Here is a 19,647-nt window from a genome sequence, read left to right on the forward strand (position 1 = left end):
AGAAGGAATAGTGCATCGGAAAGGAGATTGTCGTATCCCAAAACAAAATCCTGTCGCTTCCATAGAAACGTTACTCGATTTGGAAGGAGATGTCATGGAACGCATAGTATTTCATAGCGACGCAATTTCTATGTTAATTCGTCAATGTGAGGGAAGGAGGGATTTAGTAAAGAAGGAATAGTGCATCTGAAAGGAGATACTCGTATGCTAAATGAAAATCCTGTCGTTGGCATAGCAACGTTACTCGATTTAGAAGGAGAAGTCATAGAACACATACTATTTCATAGCGACGCAATTTCTGGGTTAATTCGTCGATGTGAGGGAGCGAGGGATGCAGTAAAGAAGGAATAGTGCATCGGAAAGGAGATACACGTATCCCAAAAGAAAAAATCCTGTCGATTCCATAGAAACGTTACTCTATTAAGAAGGAGAAGTCATAGAACACATAGTATTTCATAGCGACGCAATTTCTGCGTTAATTCGTCAATGTGATTGAGCGAGGAATGCAGTAAAGAACTAATGGTGCATCGGAAAGGAGATTGTCGTATCCCAAAAGAAAATCCTGTCGTTTCCATAGAAACGTTACTCGGTTTAGAGGGAGAAGTCATAGAACTCATAGTATTTCATAGCGACGCAATTTCTGTACTTATTAGTCAATGTGAGGGGGCGAAGGATGCAGTAAAGAAGGAATAGTGCATCGGAACGGAGATAGTCCTATCCCAAAAGTAAATCCTGTCGTTTCCATAGAAACGTTACTCGATTTAGAAGGAGAAGTCATAGAACCCACAGTATTTCACAGCGACGCAATTACTGTGTTTATTCGTCAATGTGAGGGAGCGAGGGATGCAGTAAAAAAGGAATAGTGCATCGGAAGGGAGATAGTCCTATCCCAAAAGAAAATCCTGTCGTTTCCATAGAAACGTTACTCGGTTTAGAGGGAGAAGTCATAGAACTCATAGTATTTCATAGCGACGCAATTTCTGTACTTATTAGTCAATGTGAGGGGGCGAAGGATGCAGTAAAGAAGGAATAGTGCATCGGAACGGAGATAGTCCTATCCCAAAAGTAAATCCTGTCGTTTCCATAGAAACGTTACTCGATTTAGAAGGAGAAGTCATAGAACCCATAGTAGTTCTTAGCGACGCAATATCTGTGGTAATTCGTCAATGTGAGGGAGCGACGGATGCAGAAAAGGGAATAGTGCATCGGAAAGGAGATACTCGTATCCTAAAAGAAAATACTATCGTTTCCATAGAAACGTAACTCGATTTTGAAGGAGTAGTCATAGAACCCATAGTATTTCATAGCGACGCAATTTCTGTGTCAATTCTTCAATGTAAAGAACGAGGGATGCAGTAATGAAGGAATAGCGCATCCGCAAAGAGATACTCGTATCCCAAAAGAAAATCCTGCCGTTTACATAGAAACGTTACTCGATTTAGAAGGAGAAGTCATAGAACCCATTGTTTTTCATACCGACGTAATTTCTGTGTTAATTCGTCAATGTGACGGAGCGAGGGATGCAGTAAAGAAAGAATAGTGCATCGGAAAGTAGATACTCGTATCCCAAATGAAAATCCTGTCGTTTCCATTGAAACGTAACTCAAATTAGAAGGAGAAGTCATGGAACCCATAGAATATCATAGCGACGCTAAGATCTGTGTTAATTTGTAAATGTGAGGGAGCGAGGGATGCAGTAAAGACGGAATAGTGCAACGGAAATGATTTAGTCGTATCCGAAAGAAAATCCCGTCGTTTCCATAGAAACGTTACTCGATTTAGAAGGAGAAGTCATCGAACCCATTGTTTTCCATCCCGAAGCAATTTCTGTGTTAATTCGACAATGTGACGGAGCGAGGGAGGCAGTAAAGATGGAATAGTGCATCGGAAAGGAGATACTCCTATCCCAAATCAAAATCCTGTCGTTTCCATTGAAACGTAACTCGATTTAGAAGGAGGAGTCATAGAACCCATAGAATATCATAGCGACGCAAAGATCTGTGTTAATTTGTAAATTTGAGGGAGCGATGGATGCAGTAAAGAAGGAATAGTGCATCGGTAAGGAGATACTCGTAACCCAAAAGAAAATCCTGTCGTATCCATTGAAACGTTACTCGATTAGAAGGAGTTGTCAGAGTACCCACAGTACTTCATAGCGACGCAATTTCTGTGTTAATTCGTCAGTGTGAGGGAGCGAGGGATGCAGTTAAGAAGGAGTAGTGCATCGGAAAGGAGAAACTCGCATCCCAAAATAAAATCCTGTCGTTTCCATAGAATCGCTACTCGATTTAGAAGGAAAAGGCAAAGAAACCATAGTATTTCATAGCGACGCATTTTCTGTGTTAATTCCTCAATGTTAGGGAGCTAGAAATGCAGTAAAGAAGGAATAGTGCATCGGAAAGGAGATAGTCGTATCCGAAAAGAAAATCCTGTCGTTTCCATAGAAACGTTACTCGAGTTGGAAGGTTATGTCATACCACCCATAGTATTTCATAGTGACCCAATTTCTGTGTTGATTCGTCAATGTGAGGGAGCGAGTGATGCAGTAAAGAAGGAATAGTGCATCGGAAAGGTGATACTCGTATCCCAAAAGTAAATCCTGTCGTTTCCATAGAAACGATACTCTATTAAGAAGGAGAAGTCATAGAACACATAGTATTTCATAGCGACGCAATTTCGGTGTTATTTCGGCAATGTGATTGACTGAGCGTTGCAGTAAAAAAGGAATAGCGCATCGGAAAGGAGATAGTCGTATCCCAAATGAAAATCCTTTCGTTTCCATAGAAACGTTACTCGATTTGGATGGAGAAATCATAGAACCCATAGTATTTCATAGCGACGCAATTTCTGTGTTAATTCGTCAATGTGAGGGAGCGAGGTATGCAGTAAAGAAGGAATAGTGCATCGGTAAAGAGATACTCTGTAATCTCCCCACGGAAAATTACTCTCTACCACGCAATAATTAATAATGGTCATTAAAATCATCCACATTTATTCACTTTTGAAAAGTATCTTATCGGACTTTCTAGTAATATATGCGCCGACAGCTCGTCGACGCCAAGGTATTTTTCTAGTACGTTTATTCTTTGGAATAACAGAGATACATATGTATTCTCTATGGTTATTAGAGACGGGTAAGAACGACAGCTTCAGAAATATCTGTTGGAAGATTGACGGGCTTCTAATAGAGACATATTTGCCTTTCTTCTCGCTAAAGCGAGCTATTAACGTTTGTGCCACTAGCGGGTTATTTGAAGAGAGAGAAAGACTGTAAACGCAAAATAAATAAGACTTGGAATCAACAGAAAAGGAACATGTAATGGAGATGGATTGAATATACAATTTTCCTCAGAAATAAGGTTTGTGACCCTTTTATTCTAGAGTGAATGACGAATGAGTTCTTTGTCTGAATCATTGACGATTGCCTTGGCCCTGTAATTAGTGGGGAAGTTTCAGCTGTGACGAAGAGACCCTGCAGTCACCGAGTTTTTATAAAATCGTCCAAAAAGTCTTCGTCCACATCTGAAATTCTAAATCCGTCGTAAAATGAACGAATTGTTCAAACGATCGATTTTCCCAACTGAATGCAGCGCTTAACAATAATAACAAATGTAAGGATCTTTTCCAGCAAGCCAGCCGCTGAATATTAAGACGAAGTTCTCCACCAGAGATTCTATTGGGCTGATTTCACGTAAATGAAATATTATGTTTAAAACTGTACATAGATAAAGGAGAGAGAGGGAGAGAGAGAGCGAATGAAATTCGAGAAAATACTCAGAATCCTCGATTAGTATAATTGTTTGCCTGTCTTATCACGGATCAGCCTAAAGATAAAACAGGAGGCCCTAACTTCATTGTACCGATTTATATGTGAGAGTGAAGGGGTAATAAAGGCGACAGATACACCTCTGTACAGACAAAACATTACACCAAGTTAGCGGCAATCTGCATTCACATATATTCATCAGTCAGTAATATAGATATAAAGATATTCTCCAATAACATTATATAATTCATTATAATGGCCAATCCGTGACAGGACACGTTTTTGGACGTTGTTAAAATTATTTTGTTCTCTGATTCATGTGAACTGCGACGAGCCAACTTAACAGACGCTTGGAAAAGAGAGGAAATACTCGCAGTCAAATTAGGTGGATCTACAACAAGAACGTAAGACAACACGCTGGGCGCAGAGAAAAGGCCAGATCTATAATTTTATTATTAAAGCTTGCTAGTGTAAATGAAGTATACGTTTTTGTGTTTAGTATTATTGGATATTTGAACATTGATTAATTGTGTTCATGCTAGATGTAGTTTGATTGACCTGCCCCAGTTGCATTTATCTGTGTAAGTACAGTAAGAAAGTAGCCACAGAAGTACTCTTGTGTGAAGGGAGATATATATATAGTGACAGTAGAACATTTATATGGTTTTAACTAGGGCAATGTTTAAGATGAGTCAAGCAGAGCATAGCAGCACGCAACAGCCTTCAGCTGTTAGCACTGATAATAATGATGTAGTAAGAAGTGTTGTAGAACCGATCGCTACAGATAGCGCAATAGAACGCCCGGTAGACACGGCTGGAGATGTAACAGCAAGTACGCAACATGGATTAGATCCATTGGTAATTATCATGAGAGAGATGCAGATGATAACCGAGAGCATGAATAATATGAAAACCGACATTAACGCGAAATTAGCCTCAGTTACTGAAGGGCAGGAAAATCTGAATACTGTCATTAATGCGAAATCCACCTCAGTTACTGAAGGGCAAAATGATTTGAATACGAAATTAGCCTCAGTTACTGAAGGGTAGGAAAATTTGAAAATCGACATTAACGTGAAGTTAGCCTCAGTTACGGAAGGGCAGGAAAATCTGAAAGCTGAGATTAAGCAGCAGTTACAAGACAGTTTTTCCGAATTAGAGCAGCGGATAGAGACGAAGACCAAGGAACTCAAAGATCAGGCCGAAGAGACGGAACGAAAATTAACTGCACAAATAGAATTGGTGAAAGCTGAAAGTGAGGAATCAACTCACCGCGTACGTGTAGATATGAAGGAGTATGTGGCTATTAAGATAGATACCGTACGGGAACAGGTGGAAATGGTTCCGCAATTAGTACAAAAGCAAGATGCCATGTCATGTGCAATTGCGCAACTTCCTGACAAAAATGGCTCTGAGCACTATGGGACTCAACTGCTGAGGTCATTAGTCCCCTAGAACTTAGAACGAGTTAAACCTAACCAATCTAAGGACATCACAAACATCCATGCCCGAAGCAGGATTCGAACCTGCGACCGTAGCGGTCTTGCGGTTCCAGACTGCAGCGCCTTTAACCGCACGGCCACTTCGGCCGGCCAACTTCCTGAATTGGCACGTACGCAGACTAACCTTAAGGAAAGTGTTGAACATCTGACAGAACGTCAAGACGTTATAGACCACCAAATTAATGTATTAATGGGTAAATTATCCGAAATCACATTAGAAAACAAAAGGCTAATGTGTGAAAACGTTGAGCAAAATGTTAAAGCAGCATTCCAGAGGTTATCTGGCAAACAGGAAGAGAGTTTGTTTGCGAAAGGACTTGAGGAAGTGCGACAGCAGTTAGGTGTTGATTTAGAGCATTGGAAACAAACGATAGAAGCGTCGATGCGCGTTTCACAAGGCTCAGAACAAATGAATACAGGCCAGCAGCAGAAGTTGGCAGCGACTACAGAGCCAGTTACTGCACATTCGCACACGATACCGACTCGTGTGAGTAACTCGAATATTAAATTGCCACGAGCTAGTTGTTCGCGTGAAGTCTTATCTAACGGAGATTACGAAAGCCGTTGCCATGCTGAAGTAAAAATGATAAAGCATCGACAATTCCAGATTTTTAACATTGCAAAAGGGGGGTCCATCCAATTGTTTTTATTCGAAGTTTCAGAGGAGTGCTACCCAAAAATTGGTCGGAGTGGCAGAAGATCAGTTTCGTTACAGGATATATAAAAGGTTCGGGGGCGATCTGGGCCTCGGACATGACTTCTGTTTGCTCGACATATGACGATTTTGAGAAGGCGTTTTTAGCAAAGTTCTGGTCAGAAGGGGTACAGGAACGCCTAAGGCAGGAGGCGCTCTACCCAGAGCCTTTCTCCTTTTCAAAAGGAAGCCGTAGGAAGTATTTTGAAAAATATATAAATAAAACTAGATACTGGGACAGACCTATGCCCTTGCCAGACATAATAAACATACATAAGGCAAGACTACCAACTAGCATCCGGAATCAATTGATTTACGGCAACGATAAAGACTTGGAGTCGTTCCTCACGACGTTAGACAATATAGATATTATCGAAGAGAACAACCAGAAAGCCCGTAATAACAGATTCCATTATAGGGAGATAGAACCTCCGCCAAATGGTAGGCAAGGGAATGCACAGAGATCGTTAAATAGTGGAGAAACCCCTCAAAATCTCAATAGTAATACCGGCAATAGTCTTGCGAGGGGCTATCCAAGGAACAACAGGAATGGGAAAAGATACAATCCCGTGTGGGGGAACGAAAGGAATTTCAGACCTCAAGCCTGGAACAATAACAGTAATAGAAAGTGAAATCAACCGGGGGGAATGAACTCAAATAACCAACATCAGTGGGGACGTACATCTGCGAATCAACCGGTAATTACCGAAGTGACGGACGATGTCAACCACCAGGCGAATCAAAATCCAACAAACTTGTAAGGACCCACTCGTGCCCCGGAGGAGCGGTCAACAATTGGTTGAGGGGCAACAGGATATGTGTACCCATGCTAACGTATAATGATGGACGATTACTGGCAGATGAATTGACCGAGGACTTAGAACCCCAAGATGAGGATAAGGAACAGGTGGCAGTAGCCGAAGTGCAAGTCATTTTGGAGACTGTACCTATAGTGGCGGTTTAGACACAGCTGCAACCACAAATGTTGTTTCGGAGGCTCTATTCAACAAGATCAGAAATATAAGACGAGTACCAATTTTTCCAGTTCAAAATTGCAGAATAATAGGCGCCGTTGCGGCTAGATCGGCTAATGCATAAGTGCAGTCACTACTTAGTGTAGAAGTCGGAAATGTTGCAATATTAAGCACATTCCTTGTTGTGAAAAATTTGGTGGTAGACTGCATTATCAGAGTCGACAGCCTACGCAAATACGGATGCAGAATAGATTTTAAAACAGGAAAAATTTGGTTAAATGTAAATAAACAAGAAATTGAGCTGGACTTGTTGAAATAAGAATGCCTTACCAGAAAATGTAATAGTAGGATCAGTGTGCAAGTAATCAGGACAGCACAAAATTCTAAACAGCACGTAATTAATGAGTTCCAAGTCAAGGGAGATTTCGGTCAGTTAGTGTATGAGAAGTTAAATGAATCCGACTGCATTATTGAAGATCAGAAGAAGCAGCTCAAAGAATTATTATTAGCGTATGAAAACGTGTTTGATGAAAGGCCAGGAGTTATTAAGGGATACATATGCCATCTCTACGTTAAGCCGCACGAAACGTATTGTAGAACTTTCTATCCTGTTCCCTGGAGGTTAAAGGCTCAAGTTCAAAAAGAAATAGATCGCATGTTGAAATGGGGTTTGATCGAACCCTCTACAAGCCCATACTGCTCCCCATTGTTGGTCGTGCCAAAAGCAAATGGGGCTGTGAGACTGGTACTCGACGCCAGAGAAATAAATAAAATCATAATTCCAGTGAGAACACATCCGGAAAACATAGACGAACTTATACAACGGTTCCAGGATGTCCAATATTTGACGAGCATTGATTTGCGGAGTTCTTATTGGCAAGTCAAGCTGGATGAGTTATCAAGGAAATATACGGCTTTCATTTATTCTGGAAGAAGTTACCAATATACTGTAGTTCCTTTCGGACTCAACATTAGTGCTGGAATCTTTATAGCAGCTCTAGATTATGCACTAGGCCCAGAACTAAGAAGCAGGATAACAGTGTTTGTTGATGATTTGCTTATAGCATCAAAGACTTGGGAGGAGCATATTACCTTACTGAGTCGGGTTCAAAACCATGGGAATAACTGCTAACCTACAGAAATCCCATTTTGCACTAAACAGAATCAAGTTCCTGGGGCATATAATTGACCCAAAGGGAATTTTACCAACCAAGGAGAAGCTAATTGCGATTAGTAAGTTTCCAACACCCAGAAATAGGAGGCAATTAAAAGGGTTTATGGGTCTTGCCTCTTTTTTTAGAAGAGTTATAACAAATCAGGCCATGAACGCAGCAGCTCTAAATAGTTTGCTGAAGAAGGATGTCCCCTGGCTCTGTACATTAGAGTGTCAAGAAGCATTCGAAGAGATAAAGAAGCAATTAGTAAATTCACCGCTTTTGTACCATCCGGACATGCAAGAAGAATTTCACTTGTCAACAGATTCGTCGAATGTGGGTCTTGGAGCGTGCCTTTTCCAAGTACGCAAGATAAATGGACAACTCATCTTCTGTCCTATTGCGTTTGCTAGTCGTGTTTTGTCCAACTGTGAACGAACTTACACGACGACAGAATTAGACGCTCTTGCGGTCGTCTGGGGATTTAAAAAATTTCATTATTATCTATATGGGTCAAAGACTATCGTATATTGCGATCATCAATCATTAACGTTTTTACAAACGTGTAAACTGTTACACCCCAGATTGGCTAGATGGACTTTCGCTCTGCAACAATACCAATTTAAGATCGTACATGTCTCAGGGCAGCAAAACATTATTGCTGACGCTCTATCAAGGTCACCGCAGGGTTTAACCAAAGAGATTGAAGTAAATAATAACTCAGAATTCCCTGTATTGCTGCTGCAGGAAAATCCATTTAAGACGTACTACGTCAATTTGTGTGCGCATATGGCCCAATTACAGAAAAGAGATGCTCAATGGGGAAGTGTCATTCAAAGGTTACAACAGCAACCTTCGGATCAGATGGCAAATTATTACAAGCTGGTAAATGGCGTATTATTTTTCCGCTGTGGAAGGCCAAACAAAGTCCGTTGGTGTGTTTGTATACCTGAGGCGCAAATAGAGAAACTTGTATGGTTCACTCATTTAACCTGGGGACATTTCGGTGCGACAAAATGTGCAGACAAGATAAGTGGGTACTGTTCTTTTCCCAACATAAAGCGCAGAGTGCATGAGGTCTTAAAGAGATCATAATCTGTCAAAAAACAAAGCCAGATTCAAAAGGGACTAAGCACCCATTATGCTCTATATTAGTCCAAGAACCAAAAGAATTAATTTCGAGCGATCTGTGTGGACCGTTACCTACTTCAAGAGGTGGTGTTAAATATGTGTTGGCATTTCTCGATGTGTGTACGAAATACGTAAAGCTATACCCGATAAAGGCGGCTACAGCCAAAGTAATTGTGTTATGATTGATAAGGGATTATCTTCCACATGTTGGTACATCTAAGGCGATCATAACAGACAATGCTAAAATATTCACGGGACTCCGATGGAAACAGACTTTGTCTCAAGTCGGTGTGAAACACATACTAACATCGTTTTACCACCCACAAGGCAATTTGGTTGAGAGAATTTTTAGAGAATTCAATCGATTTATGAGGACGTATTGCCATAATAAGCAGACTGCGTGGGCAAATTATGTGGAAGAGTTTGAGCAGATATACAATAACATGCCCCACTCCTCAACTGGATATACACCTCGTGAATTGATGTTCGAAGCAAAAGAGGAAAACTTCTGGACTGACCATATGCCCAAAACTCAGGAAACTGAGATGCCTTGGGAAGAAAAAATAAGTCAAGCCATCATAAATATGACGAAAAAGGCTGATCAGAGAAAACAACAATATGACAAATTAATCAAGAGGGTACAGAAATACCATGTCGGAGAGAAGGTACTAGTCAAAAGACATACCAAATCATCCTTAATAAAGAAAAGTATAAAGAAATGGGAGTTACTATATACTGGCCCATACATTATCCTACAAATTCCGAATCCTGGGGCATATCTGTTAGCATACCCGGGATCGAACAAAATAAAAGGGTTATTTTCCCATAACGACTTGAAAAAAATTATTGAACATTAGAAGATAGGGAGGAATGGTGTTGCGAGTGACAGAGATGAACTGTGTGTGTAGTGTTAGAAAACTTTAAATTGAAACAGTTGATCAGTGACATAGATTATAGAAATAGTGACTAACTATTACAATCGAGTGTTGTAAAGTAGATAGTGGAGATACGCTTCATCTGTGGTTTGGCTGAACATGGAACTTTAGCATTGCTAATGTCATCAAGATTTATAAAGGATCTAACTGACCTTCAAAGGAGAATGAAATGTTTCCCGCAAATGACGCTGAATAATCAAAAGAGGTTACGAGTGAATGTTCATATATAATCTCAAGTGCACGCTTAGATGTGTAAACGTGTGAAGGGATGTGTTGTGGTAGTGAATCGTGAGTGACGGTTAACGCCGCAAAGATAATTTCCCGCGCAAAACAGTTGACATCGGCGCGAGAGTTAAAACCGATATAGACGACACAGGTATGCTTGGTAAGAGACTCGCATCAAACGCGAGGGTAAACTGATTCATGCTGAACTTTAAAAAGAAAAGGTGTTATAATTAGAAGTTAAGAGTTTTTAATTTATTAATGGATGTTTAAAGAAAGTAATATTCATAGAATTAGTAGTTATTTAATGGTTCGTGTTCGTTTGGGAATTTTGTTTGAAAAATCCATTTCCATATATGTGCATGTATGAATGCCGTATGAATCAGAGAATAAATGAAAGAAGTGAATCCGCATTCCTCAATGCTAATAACTTTTACATTACAGCAATCAAGCGGAGAAATATATGTATTTAGAATAAAAAGTTTTTGAGTATAGATAAATTATATGACTTTTCAAGGAAATGATGGATTATGTCTTTGTATAAAATGAACTAGACTTTCCATTATTCGATGATTTGAATCCAAAATCTATTGTAAGTTGCATGAATCCTTTGAATTACGAAGAACAAATCAGTGATAGAAAATGTGTCAGAACTTTTGGACTTATAAGCACAAGTGGGGATGCAAAGTCATAAAGAGTATTCAAACGAGAGTAAATATGATGATGCTTTTGGCAACATCATTAGTTAATGGCTAAATTCCTTGAAGTACGTCGTAACAAAAAGGATGCATGAAGCCATAAGGATTTTGCTTTCAAAAAGGAGAATCTTGGACGGTGCAAAATAACCAGTTCTCTTACAGGAAGAGTTTCCCTTTTGGTCATTGCTAATTCTTTTGGAATTAATGTTACATGTGAATTCGAGTATCCCTGTCCCTTCTACTCTTCCCATTGTGGGCCGCGTAGAAGACCGACTACAAAGTGGGCCGCGTAGAAGACCGACTACAAATGTGGACGTCGGGGACATGCAAGACCCGGGGGAGTTTTAGCACCGCAAGATATTGTCCTAGGAACAAGATTGTAAAACGAAAATTCGCGTTATTTATTGTAAAATGTTTTTTTTTTTTTGCTAGAGGCACAAATCACACTTCTCCAAATCGTGATATAAATTGATCCATGTCTTTCCCTTAGAGATCTATTTCAAAATTATTTTTTTTTCTTCTATAGGCTTTCCTATCTTCTATGTACCGTAGGCTGGGGGTCTAGGCTTAAGAGCTTTTCCAAGGTTTCCCTGCTTAAGAAAGTTCCTGAATGGGTAGACCCTGATAACAGTTTCATGAAAGATCATCTTCCTTGGTTGTGCACAGCAAACATAACACCTAGATGCACGTAAAAGCAATACAGCCGCGGTACCTATCTCTCCATTTCTTCTGTTTTCAACATTTATTTTCTTCGTCTGTCTTAAACATAATATTCTTTTACAGTTGGAGGACTGACAATCATCACTTCCGGGTTATCCACACTAATAGATAGCTCGCGAAGTGTGTTCGGTAAATCAAAATTGAGCTCACAAACTTCGCTCGCTGCGAGGGGCATTGTAATCTCCCCACGAAAAATTACCCTCTACCACGCAATAATTAATAATGGTCAATCAAATCATCCACATTTATTCACTTTTGAAAAGTATCTGATCGGATTTTCTAGTAATATATGCGCCGACAGCTCGTCGACGCCAAGGTATTTTTCTAGTACGTTTATTCTTTGGAATAACAAAGATACATATATGTATTCTCCATGGTTATTAGAGACAAGTAAGAAGGACAGCTTCGGAAATATCTGATAGAAGATTGACGGGCTTCTAAAAGAGACATATTTGCTTTTCCTCTCGCTAAAGCGAGCTATTATCGTTTGAGCCACTAGCGGGTTATTTGAAGAGAGAGAAAGACTGTAAACGCAAATTAAGTAAGACTTGGAATCAACAGAAAACGGAACATGTAATGGAGATGGATTGAATATACACTTTTCCTCAGAAATAAGGTTTGTGACCCTTTTATTCTAGAGTGAATGACGAATGAGTTCTTTGTCTGAATCATTGACGATCGCCTTGGCCCTGTAATTAGTGGGGAAGTTTCACTTGTGACGAAGAGAGAGTGCAATCACCGAGTTTTTATAAAATCGTCCAAAAAGGCTTAGTCCACATCTGAAATTCTAAATCTGTCGTAAAATGAACGAATTGTTCAAACGATCGATTTTCCCAACTGAATGCAGCGCTTAACAATAATAACAAATGTAAGGATCTTTTCCGGCGAGCCAGCCGCTGAATATTAAGACGAAGTTCTCCACCAGAGATTCTATTGGGCTGATTTCAAGTAAATGAAATATTATATTTAAAACTGTTCATAGACAAAGGAGAGAGAGAGAGAGAGAGAGAGAGAGAGAGAGAGAGAGAGCGAATGAAATTCGAGAAAATACTCAGAATCCTCGATTAGTATAATTGTTTGCCTGTCTTATCACGGATCAGCCTAAAGATATAACAGGCGGCCCTAACTTTATTGTACCGATTCATGTGTGAGAGTGGAGGGGTAATAAAGGCGACGGATACACCTCTGTACAGACAAAACATTACACCAAGTTAGCGGCAATCTGCATTCACATATATTCATCAGTCAGTAATACAGATATAAAGATATTCTCCCAATAACATTATATAATTCATTATAACTCGTATCCCAATAAGAAAATTTTGTCGTTTCCATAGAAACGTTACCCGAGTTGGAAAGAGTTGTCATAGAACCAATAATATTTCATGGCAACGCAATTTCTGTGTTAATTCGTCAATGTGGGGGAGCGAAGGATGCAGTAAAGAAGGAATAGTGCATCGGAAAGGAGATAGTCGTATCCCAAAAGAAAATCCTGTCGTTTCCATAGAAACGTTACTCGATTTAGAAGGATAAGTCCTAGAACAAATAGTATTTCAAAGCGACGCAATTTCTGTGTTAATTCGTCAGTGTGTGTGGGGGGGGGGGGGGGGGGGGGTGTGTGTATTGCACATAAGAAGGAATAGTGCATCGGAAAGGAGATACTCGTATCCCAAAACAAAATCCTGTCGTTTCCAAAGAAATGTTACACGATTTAGAAGGAGACGTCATAGAACCCATAGTAGATAATAGCTGCGCAATTTCTGTGTTAATTCGTCAATGTGACGGAGTGAGGGATGCAGTAAAGAAGGAATAGTGCATCGGAAAGGAGATACTCGTATCCTAAAAGAAAATCCTGTCGTTTCCATAGAAACGTTACTCGATTTAGAAAGAGGAGTCCATAGAACCCATAGTATTTCATAGCGACGCAATTTCTGTGATAATTCGTCAATGTGAGGGAGCGAGAGATGCAGTAAAGAAGGAATAGTGCAACCGAAAGGGGTTAGGCGTATCCCAAAAGAAAATCCTGTCGTTTCCATAGAAACGTTACTCGATTTAGGAAGAGAAGTCAAAGAACCCATAGTAATTCGTAGCGACGGAATTTCGGTGAGGGAGCCAGGGATACAGTAAAGAAGGAATAGTGCATCGTAAAGGAGATAGTCGTATCCCAAAAGAAATTCCTGTCGTTTCCATAGAAACGTTACTCGAGTTAGAAAGAGTTCTCATAGAACCGATAGTATTTCATAGCAACGCAATTTCTGTGTTAATTCGTCAATGTGAGGGAGCGAGGGATGCAGTAAAGAAGGAATGGTACATGGGAAAGCGGAAAGTCGTATCCCAAAAGAAAATCCTGTCGTATCCATAGAAACGTTACTCGATTTAGAAGGACAAGACAGAGAACCCATAGTTTTTGATAGCGACGCAATTTCTGTGTTAATTCGACAATGTGAGGGAGCGAGGGTTGCAGTAAAGAAGGAAAACTGCATCGGAAAGGAGATACTCGTATCCCAAAAGAGAATCCTGTCGTTTCCATAGAAAGGTTACTCGATTTAGAAGGAGAAGCATTAGAACCCATAGATTTTTATAGCGACGCAATATCTGGGTTAATTCGTCAATGAGAGGGAGCGTGGGATGCAGTAAAGTGGGAATAGTGCATCGGAAAGGAGATACTCGTATCCCAAAAGAAAATCCTGTCGTTTCCATGGGAGCGTTACTCGATTTAGAAGGAGGAGTCATAGAACCCACAGTATTTCATAGCGACGCAATTTCTGTGTTAATTTGTCAAATTGCGGGAGCGAGGGATGCAGTAAAGAGGGAATAGTGCATCGGAAAGGAGAAACTCGTATCCCAAATGAGAATCCTGTCGTTTCCATAGAAAGGTTTCTCGATTTAGAAGGAGAAGCCATAAAACCCATATTTTTCATGGCGACGCAATTTCTGTGTTAATTCGTCAATGTGAGGGAGCGAGTGATGCAGTAAAGAAGGAATAGTGCAACCGAAAAGGGATAGGCGTATCCCAAAAGAAAATCCTTTCGTTTCCATAGAAACGTTACTCGATTTAGAAGGAGATGTCATAGAACCCATAGCATTTCATAATACAGCAATTTCTGTGTTAATTCGTCAATGTGACGGATCGAGGGATGCAGTAAAGAAGGAATAGTGCATCGGAAAGGAGTTACTCGTATCCTAAAAGAAAATCCTGTCGTTTCCATAGAGACGCTACTCGATTTAGGAAGAGAAGTCATAGAACCCATAATAATTCATAGCGACGGAATTTCGGTGTTAATTTGTCAATGTGAGGGAGCCAGGGATACAGTAAAGATGGAATAGTGCATCGCAAAGGAGATAGTCGTATCCCAAAAGAAATTCCTGTCGTTTCCATAGAAACGTTACTCGAGTTGGAAAGAGTTCTCATAGAACCGATAGTATTGCATAGCAACGCAATTTCTGTGTTAATTCGTCAATGTGTGGTAGCGAGGGATGCAGTAAAGAAGGAATGGTGCATGGGAAAGCAGATAGGCGTATACAAAAGAAAATCCTGTCGTATCCATAGAAACGTTACTCGATTTAGAAGGAGAAGACAGAGAACCCATAGTTTTTGATAGCGACGCAATTTCTGTGTTAATTCGACAATGTGAGGGAGCGAGGGATGCAGTAAATAAGGAAGAGTACATCGGAAAGGAGTTAGTCGTATCTCAAAAGAAAATCCTGTCGCTTCCATAAAAACGTTACTCGATTTAGAAGGATATGTCATACAACCCATAGTATTTCTTAGCGACGCAATTTCTGTGTTAATTCGTCAATTTGAGGGAGCGAGGAATGCAGTAAAGAATGAATAGTGAGTCGGAAAGGAAATAGTCGTATCCCAAAGGAGAATACTGTCGTTTCCATAGAAACGTTACTCGATTTAGAAGGAGATTTTATTGGACACATGGTATTACATAGCGACGCAATTACTGTTTTAATTCGTCGATATGAGGGAGCGATGGATGCAGTGAACAAGGAATAGGGCATCTTAAAGAAATTAGTCGTATCCCAAAAGAAAATCCTGTCGTTTCCATTGGAACGTTTCTCGATTTAGAAGGAGATGTTTTAGAACCCATAGTATTTCATAGCGACGCAATTTCTGTGTTAATTCGTCAATGTGAGGGAGCCAGGGATGCATTAAAAAAGGAATAGTACATCGAAAGGAGATAGTCGTATTCCAAAAGAAAATCCTGTCGTTTCCATTGAAACGTTACTCGATTTAGGAGACGAAGTCGTAGAACCCATAGTTTCACATAGCGAAGCAATTTCTGTGTTAATTCGTCAATGTGAGGGAGCGAGGGATGCAGTAAAGAAGGAATAGTGGATCGGAAAGAAAATGGTCGTACTTCAAAGAAAATCCTGTCGTTTTCATTGAAACGATACTCGATTTAGAAGGTGAAGTCATAGAACATATAGTATTTCATAGCAACGCAATTTCTGTGTTAATTCGTCAATGTGAGGGCGACAGGAGTGCAGTAAAGATGGATAAGTGCTTCGGAAATTAGGTAGTCGTACCCCAAAAGAAAATCCTGTCGTTTCCACAGTAACGTCACATGACTTAGAGGGATATGTCATACAACACATAGTATTTCATAGCGACGCAATTTATGTGCTAATTCGTCAATGTGAGGGAGCGAGGGATGCAGTTAAAAAGGAATAGTGCATCGGAAAGGAGATAGTCGTATCCCAAATGTAAATCCTGTCGTTTCCATAGAAACGTTACTCGATTTAGAAAGAAATGTCATACAATACATAGTATATCATAGCGACGCAATTTCTATGTTAATTCGTCAAAGTGAGGGAGCGAGGGATGCAGTAAAGAATGGAGTGTGCATCGGAAAGGAAATTGTCCTATCCCAAAAGAAAATCCTGTCGTTTCCATAGAAACGTTACTCGATTTAGAAGGAGATGTCATAGAACCCGTTGTATTTCATAGCGACGAAATTTCTGTGTTAATTCGTAAATATAAGTGAGCGAGGGATGCAGTAAAGAAGGAATAGTGCATCGGAAATAAGACGGTCATATCCCAAAAAGTAATCGTGTCGTTTCTATAGAAACGTTACTCGATTTAGAAGGAGAAGTCGAAGACCACATAGTATTTCATCGCGTCGTAATTTCTGTGCTAATTAGTTAATGTGAGGGAGCGAGGGATGCAGTAAAGAACGAATAGAGCATCGCAAATGAGATTGTCGTATCCCAAAAGAAAATCCTGTCGTTTCCATTGAAACGTTACTCGATTTAGAAGGAAAAGTCATAGAATCCATGGTATTGCATAGCGACGCAGTTTCTGTGTAAATTCGTCAATGTGAGGGAGCGAGGGACGCAGTGCAAAGGGAATAGTACATTGGGACGGAGATAGTCTTATCCCAAGACGAAATCAAGTCTTTTCCATAGAACCGTTACACGATTTAGAGCAGAAGTCATGGATCCCATAGTATTTCATAGCGACGCAATTTCTGTGTTAATGCGATCATGTGAGGGATGCTGTAAAGAATTAATAGTGCATCGCAAAGGAGATACTCGTATCCCAAATGAAAATTTTGTCCTTTCCATTGAAACGATACTCGATTAAGAAGGAGATGTCATAAAATGCATAGTATTTCATAGTGCTGCAATTTCTGAGTTAATTCGTCAATGTTGGGGAGCGAGGGATGCAGTAAAGAAGGAATAGTGCATCGGAAAAGAGATACCCGTATCCCAAAAGAAAATCTGTCGTTTCCATAGAAACGTTACTCGATTTAGAGGGAGATGTTATGGAACACATAGTATTTCATAGCGCCGCAATTTCTGTGTTAATTCGTCAATGTGAGGGAGCGGGGGAAGCAGTAAAGAAGGAATAGTGCATCGGAAAGGAGATAGTCGTATCCCAAAAGAAAATCCTGTCGTTTCCATTGAAACGTTACTCGACTTAGAAGGAAATGTCACAGAACTCGTAGTATTTCATAGCGACGCAATTTCTGTGTTAAGTCGCCAATGTGAGGGAGCGAGGGCTGCAGTAAAGAATTAATAGTGCATCGGAAAGGAGATAGTCGCATCCCAAAAGAAAATCCTGTCGTTCACATAGAAACATTACTCGATTTAGAAGGAGAAGTCACAAAACCCAAAGTATTTCATCGCGACGCAATATCTGCGTTAATTCGTGAATGTGAGGGAGCGACGGATGCAGTAAAGGTGGAATAGTACATCGGAAAGGAGATAGTCGTCCCCCAAAAGAAATCCTGTCGTTTACATAGAAACGATACTCGATTTACAAGAAGATGGCATAGTACCCATAGTATTTGATAGCGACGCAATTATTGTGTTAATTCGTCAATTTGAGGGAGCGAGGTTTGCAGTAAAGAAGGAATAGTGCATCGGAAAGGAGATACTCGTATCCAAAAGGGAAATCCAGTCGTTTCTATAGAAACGATACTCGATTTAGAAGGTGAAGGCATAGAACCCATAGTATTTCATAGTAACGCAATTCTTGTGTTAATTCGTCAATGTGAGGGCGCCAGTAGTGCAGTAAAGGAGGATAAGTGCATCGGAAATTAGATAGTCGAATCCCAAAAGAAAATCCTCTCGTCTCCATATATAATTTACATGATTTAGAAGGATATGTCATACAAAACATAGTATTTCATAGCGGGCAATTTCTATGTTAATTCGTCAATGTAAGGGAGCGAGGGATGCAGCAAAGAAGGAATAGTGCATCGGAAAGGAGGTACTTGTATCCCAAAAGAAAATCCTGTCGTTTCCATAGAAACGTTACTCTATTGAGAAGGAGAGGTCATAGAACACAAAGTATTTCATAGCGACGCAATTTCTGTGTTAATTCGTGAATGTGAGGTAGCGCGGGATGCAGTAAAGAAGGAATAGTGCATCGGAAAGGAGATAGTCGTAACCGAAAAGAAAATCCTGTCGTTTCCATTGAAACGTAACTCGATTTAGAAGATGTCCAAGAGTCCATAGTATTTCTGTGTTAATTCGTCAATGTGAGTGCGCGAGGAGTGCAGTAAAGAAGGAATAGTGCATCGGAAAGGAGTTACTCGTATCCCAAAAGACTATCCTGTCGATTCCATAGCAACGTTACTCGATTTAGAAGGAGAAGTCATAGAACCCATAGTATTTCATAGCAACGCAATTTATGTGTTAATTCGTCAATGTGAGGGCGCCAGGAGTGCAGTAAAGAAGGATAAGAGCATTGGAAATTAGATAGTCGTATCCCAAAAGAATATCCTGTCGTATCCATAGAAACGTTACTCGGTTTAGAGGGAGTGTCATAGAACCCATAGTATTTCATAGCAACGCAGTTTCTGTGTTAATTCGTCAATGTGAGCGCGCCAGTAGTGCAGTAAAGGAGGATAAGTGCATCGGAAATTAGATAGTCGAATCCCAAAAGAAAATCCTCTCGTCTCCATATATACGTTACATGATTTAGAAGGATATGTCATACAAAACATAGTATTTCATAGCGGCGCAACTTCTGTGTTAATTCGTCAATGTGAGGGAGCGAGGGATGCAGTAAACAAGGAATAGTGCATCGTAAAGAAAATAGTCGTATCGCAAAATAAAATCCAGTCGTTTCCATAGAAACGATACTCGCATTAGAAGGAAATGTGATACAACCCATAGTATTTCATAGCGACGCAATTTCTGTGTCAATTCAACAATGTGTGGGAGCGAGGGATGCAGTAAAGAAGGAATAGTGCATCGGAAAGGAGATACTCGTATCCCAATAGAAGTTCCTGTCGTTTATATAGAAACGTTACTACTTCTTAACGGGGAAGTCACAGAACACTTAGTATTTCATAGCGACGCAATTTCTGTGTTCATTCGTCAATGTGA

The sequence above is a fragment of the Schistocerca serialis genome, unplaced genomic scaffold (genome assembly GCF_023864345.2).
Source record: "Schistocerca serialis cubense isolate TAMUIC-IGC-003099 unplaced genomic scaffold, iqSchSeri2.2 HiC_scaffold_1353, whole genome shotgun sequence".
Classification (NCBI taxonomy): Eukaryota; Metazoa; Arthropoda; class Insecta; order Orthoptera; family Acrididae; genus Schistocerca; species Schistocerca serialis.